Below are 6,261 nucleotides of genomic sequence, written 5' to 3'. Positions count from 1 at the left end.
CTGTGCAAATCTGAAGAGGAAAGGAGTAGACATTGACACACTTTGTGCAGTCTGCAAAAGAAGAGATGAAGATGGTAGCCATATGTTGTTTCAGTGTAAACAGGTCAAGCAGTTGTGGAGGGAATTAGGACTAGAGGAGGTACGTACTAAGTGCATGGCAATGCATGATCCAAAAGAAGTAATACAGGACTAGCATGGACGTGGTGGAATGCAAGAAATAAACTGAGGATGGAGGGAAAGAAAATAGACATCACTGGACTACTTTGGCAGATTAGGATTGAAGCTACTGAATATATGACTTACTTCAGTCGTGAGAAGAAACCAGCTGAGCGAAAATCTGAAGTTTGGACCAAGCCGACTGACGGTGTGCTAAAGATTAATACTGATGGCAGCTTCTGTGCGGCGTCATCATCAGGAGGGTGGGGCTATGTCATTCGAGATCATGACGGTGACGTTGTGGTAGCGGCTGCAGGAAGGATATCGCATGCACAGGACGCCTTGCAAGGTGAAGCTGAAGCATGCATATTTGCTCTATACAAGGCGCAGGAGTTAGGCATCACCAGGGTTGTGGTGGAGACGGATGCAACGTTGCTGGTCCATGCAATCAAGTCGTCGAACTTTGATCTTTCTTCTAATGGGGTCTTGTTCAGGGAAATAAAGACTTTTGCTAGTCTGAACTTTAGTTTTTTTTTTCATATTATTCATTGTCCGAGGGCTTGTAATAAGGTTGCAAACGCTCTTGCGCTGTATGGAGCTTGTACCCCAAGCCGTATGGCCGGGTCTTGCCCCTACCTTTGCCCGGTCTTTTGTTGCTAGCGACGTCGCTAGACACGTTGATTAATGGAATGAAATGTTCCAAGCTAAAAAAAAAAAGGTGTGGTCAGATCTCACTCGACTAAGACTTAACAAGTACTTCCTCCGTCCGAAAATACTGGTTGAAGAAATGATTGTATCTAGATTTATTTTAATTCTAGACACATTCATTTCTATCGATTTCTACAACAAGTAATTTCGGATGAAAAGAGAAAGAAAAATTTTAAAGAGAAAAATTGCACGGAGCTTAACGTATAGGATCTCATGAATATAGCATCCAAGTCTCAGTCAACTGAGAAATATAAAAACGGATTCAACCAAAACACACAAGAGCAAGCTGAAATTGCCCGATAGATCATAGGTGATAGGTCTACGAAATTAATCCACACATTAAGTGGATGCATGCTGATATATGGTCACAGCTTAGGACGTTCAGTGGCTAGAAGAAGTTGGCATACATCAGCGACGGCGTGCTGGAACTTGTGGTGAGTCGCCGCCTCCAAGGAGATGAGCACGCGCGCGCTGCCGTCGGCGGAGGCGGCCAACAGGTACACCCACCCGCCGCGCACAGCCTCCGCCCGGGTCATCGCGCGCGGCTGCCCCCACCCGAAGTCCGCGTCCTGCACGGGGATGCGGAACCAGCTGTTCATCCGCAGCTCCGTCTCCGGCAGGTTCCCCCTGTCCTCCGCCCGCCGCCGCACGCCCTGCTTCGCCGTTTCCTCGAAGTAGTCCACCGCCGACCTGAGCAGCTCGTCGTCGACCCGGTCCGCGGCGGCTTTGACCCGGCCGGCGACGGAGGCCAGCGTCTGCGACACCACGTCCTTCACCGCGGCGGTGGCGAACACGTTGACGACCCCGTTGCCGAAGTACCGGTCCTGGAGCGGCGGCGTCAGGCGGCGCCTGATGTCCACCGGGAAGTTGATGCGCGTGGTGGAGTCCGGGTGCAGACCCGGCCGGGCGACGCAGACGCACCGCCACACGAGGGCCGCCACGGCGCAGAACGTGCTGGCGCCGCCGCAGAGGCGCTTGAGGGCGTGTAGCTGGTCCCTGGAGACGGTGAGGATCCTGGTCACGACGGTCGACGACGTCGTCGTCCCTGCAGGCGACGATGGCTCCTGCTCGTGCATGATTAGCTCGTTGCAGAACATGGGGATGGTCTCGGGGTGGATCACGGGGGGTGACCGCGCGCGGAGGAGGGCGCGGTGGTGGCACGGGGGTTCCACCGCGGCGCTCTCGCCGTCCCTGCAGTAGCTCGCCCACGTCCGGAGGAACTGGAACGTGCTGGCGCCGTCCACGACGGCGTGGTGCACCGCTGTCCCCAAGACCACGCCGCCACACCTGAGGAAGGTCACCTGCACGGCCAATACAATGGACGACGGATGAACGCGGGGACCGAACAGCCTCCTTAACTCCGGCGACGGCGCGGGATCGACGAAGTCCTCCAGGGTGCTGTCAGAGCGAGCCACCACGAAGAGCGCGCCCTCCCCGTTTCAGTTGACCTCGGTCCGTCCGCCGGAGTCCACGCAGAGGCGGCCGGCGAGAGGGTAGAAGGGCACCAGCGCCCTCGCCATGGACTCCTTGAGCCTGGCCACGTTAAAGAAGTCGTCGGCAACGTCACTGCCGGCGCCGGCGGTGCTGTAGAAGTGGACGAGCGGGGTGTGGCCCCTGTTGGCCAGCACGAGGTCCAGCGCGGAGAGCCAGAGCCCTTCCCGCGGCGTGTCGTCGCTCGGCGTTACGAGGCAGGACTCCACCACTCGCACTGAGCTGCCCGAATCCATGTCGCGGCGGATAGCTTGATTCTCGGACAAGGGGATCGACGACTACTTGGGCCGAGCAGCGAAACTAAACAAGTCGATGCATGCGGCGTCGCCAGCGCAGGTGGGTTAGAGAGACAAACATGCATCTCTTTCCACCTGTCTCCCCCTCCACTTTCTTTTTCTTATATAAGAAAACTGTTCTCCCTCCTTTCTCACATGGCCTCTCCCAAGGCAGCAGGGGCGACGATGAGAGCATCTCCCAAGTTATTTTCTTAAATGTTCGTTGACATGTCCATCGACGGTCAACCGGGTGGAGAACATCCATCACTATTGCCTAAATGTCCCCTATTTGTCCATCCAAATTACCCAAGCATTCGGTCAAACACATCATATGCGAGACCGGTCCGGCTATACATGGCAACTCGACCCGAAACAAAGCCGCAATGGCAACAAGCACAACATACACACATGCCTACATAGCCCGCGCACACATGTCTCGTCAGGTCGGGGCCGGATCCGAGCCTAGCCTACATAGCCCACACACACACAACAGGCTCGCTTCTAGACGAGAGCTCGGCCTACGCACGCACGGGTGTTGGCACTTGATGCCCAGCCGCCATGGACTCAACCATGGGGAGGAGGGGTGAAGCACGGTAGGCGATAGGGGAGGCGGCCAGCTCGGTAGATGCACACGGGAGAAGGGAAATGGGGAGGGGAAAGTGACCCTGGTGGTTGGGACCGAGGTGGGGCAGAGTGGGGATTTCGGGTGTCTAGCACGGTCTGCGGACAAATGAAGAATAGCGTTAGAGGCCTAAAATTAGTCGAACATATAAGAGAGAAATAAGCGTCCACGTTGAAGATGCCCTAAGGAAACACCATACATTAACTATTAGCGTTGGTTACAACATCTCAATTATTACTGAATACTTAACTAATTCATCCAATCATCGTTGGAGATGCCCTAAGGAGCACATTGATTGCTTTGATTAGATGCCTACTTTCTCCCAATCATTGTGGAGCTAGGAAAGACCAAATACAATTTCAAAATGCTAAGACAGAGGGAGTATTTTCTTATCCCAACAATGCTAAACTCTTTCAAGCCTACCATTTGGCATGTAATTGTTAACTAGAAGGAGCTCACTCTTGTGGCAAGAATAATCGAGCAACAAAATTATTAAGGTCATGATGGTGGAGATAACCTAGGACAGTTATCTTAGCTATGAATTCCTTCATCGCATGTCTTGATTCCGATGAAACTCACTTGACGACAACATTTTACTTTGAGGTTCGTAGCAGGCCCTTTGTACACATTCCCTAATCCTCCTTTCCCAAAATGCATCATCTCACTGAAACCATTGGCTGCAGAGGCAAGATATTTATATGCCAAGGATTGATGACCCACGATCAATTTCACCACCTATCTTTACTAGTAGAATGGGTGCGTTGCTACATGCTGCAAATGTATATAAACGAAACAAACAAATGATTATGATTGTCTCTAAGGTTGAAACTCATTTCTCCCTCATACGTCCATGCGTGCTTGAACATCAATAGGCGCCCAGTTGAAAGAAATATGCCCTAGAGGCAATAATAAAGTTGTTATTTTATATTTCCTTATATCATGATAAATGTTTATTATTCATGCTAGAATTGTATTAACCGGAAACTTGATACATGTGTGAACACATAGACAAAACATAAGTGTCCCTAGTATGCCTCTACTTGACTAGCTCGTTTATCAAAGATGGTTATGTTTCCTAACCATAGACAGGTGTTGTCATTTGATGAACGGGATCACATCATTAGGAGAATGATGTGATGGACAAGACCCATCCGTTAGCTTAGCATTATGATCGTTTAGTTTATTGCTATTGCTTTCTTCATGATTTATACATGTTCCTATGACTATGAGATTATGCAACTTCCGAATACCGGAGGAACACTTAGTGTGCTATCAAACGTCACAACGTAACTGGGTGATTATAAAGATGCTCTACAGGTGTCTCCGATGGTGTTTGTTGAGTTGGCATAGATCGAGATTAGGATTTGTCACTCTGATTGTCGGAGAGGTATCTCTGGGCCCTCTCGGTAATGCACATCACTATAAGCCTTGCAAGCAATGTGATTAATGAGTTAGTTGCGGATGATGCATTACGGAACGAGTAAAGAGACTTGCCGGTAACGAGATTGAACTAGGTATAGTGATACCGACGATCGAATCTCGGGCAAGTAACATACCGATGACAAAGGGAACAACGTGTGTTGTTATGCGGTTTGACCGATAAAAAATTTCGTAGAATATGTAGGAGCCAATATGAGCATCCAGGTTCCGCTATTGGTTATTGTCTCGGTCAAGTCTACATAGTTCTCGAACCCGTAGGGTCCGCACGCTTAACGTTCGATGACGATTTGTATTATGAGTTATGTGATTTGATGACCGAAGTTTTTTCGGAGTCCCGGATTAGATCACGGACATGATGAGGAGTCTTGAAATGGTGGGGAGGTAAAGATCGATATATTGGAAGGCTATATTCGGACATCGGAAAGGTTCCGAGTGATTCGGGTATTTTTCGGAGTACCGGAGAGTTACGGGAATTCGCCGGGGGAAGTAGTGGGCCATACGGGAAAGGAGAGAAGGGCCTCAAGGGGTGGCTGCGCCCCCCATGGGCCGGTCCGAATTGGACTAGGAGGGGGCGGTGATGGTGTCCTGGACTAGGGGGTACTCACCACGTCGTCTCCCGATCAGTTGGATTGGGCCGAGGACGCCCATGGCCGTTTGCTCATGGGCCAGTTCGGACAGCTGATGTATACACGAGGAAGATTCCACAAGACTTGGTGATCAAGATAAGGACTCCTCTCCACCGGCGTATTCGACTAGGACTCTTGTTATCCTAGGCCTCCGGTATGTTATATAAGCCGAGGCTAGGCTAGTCGATAGATATTATGACATTACTCATCATACCCTTAGGTCTTAGACCACAACATATGATCTCGAGGTAGATCAACTCTTGTAACCCTATATTCATCAAGATCAATCAAGCAGGAAGTAGGGTATTACCTCGATAGAGAGGGCCCGAACCTGGGTAAAACATCGTGTCCCCTATTTCTTGTTACCCATCGATCCATGATACACAGCTTGGGACCCCCTACCCGAGATCTGCCGGTTTTGACACCGAAAATGGTGCTTTCATTGAGAGTTCCGCTGTGTGGTCGGCAAAAGGATCAATGGCTCGCCTGCAGATCAACTGCGACGTCGACGTGTTCGTCACCGCTTCGACTGGTCACCTTGGCTTGACCGAGGACTGTGCCCTACCTCCAATCATCATGTTCGGACGAGGGCCTTCATCAACATCAACTCCGATCTCTATCAAGATCATGGAGGAATCATCCATGGAGCTCGGGGGCTCAACGTCAACATTGCCCTCGGCGACCGTGCTGTTTTTCTGGGCAGCAAACTTGTATCCGCCGCCACCGCCTCCTCGAGTGTCATTTTAACGATTGCTTCGGTGGAATTGTGCGGAATTAAGTCTACAAAAATCATGCAAAATTTCATCGAGTTCTGATGGAGGAATCTCCGGCAATCTACGATATACCGGAGCCCTCTCAAATCTGGATGGGAATCTGAACGAGTTTAGGGCGTGGTCTCCAGAGCCAAGCTCGAAGGTCCTTTGGAAGATCCAACCGTTCATCT

General features: G+C 50.7%; 1 pseudogene; it reads right to left on the bottom strand.

Annotated features, from left to right (window-relative positions):
- Positions 1-1,066: 1,066 nt before the first annotated feature.
- LOC123048296 (putrescine hydroxycinnamoyltransferase 1-like) lies at positions 1,067-2,591 on the bottom strand (annotated as a pseudogene).
- Positions 2,592-6,261: the final 3,670 nt, after the last annotated feature.

This window comes from Triticum aestivum, chromosome 2D (assembly GCF_018294505.1).
Source record: "Triticum aestivum cultivar Chinese Spring chromosome 2D, IWGSC CS RefSeq v2.1, whole genome shotgun sequence".
Lineage (NCBI taxonomy): Eukaryota > Viridiplantae > Streptophyta > Magnoliopsida > Poales > Poaceae > Triticum > Triticum aestivum.
This window is presented reverse-complemented; position numbering and strand designations above follow the sequence as displayed.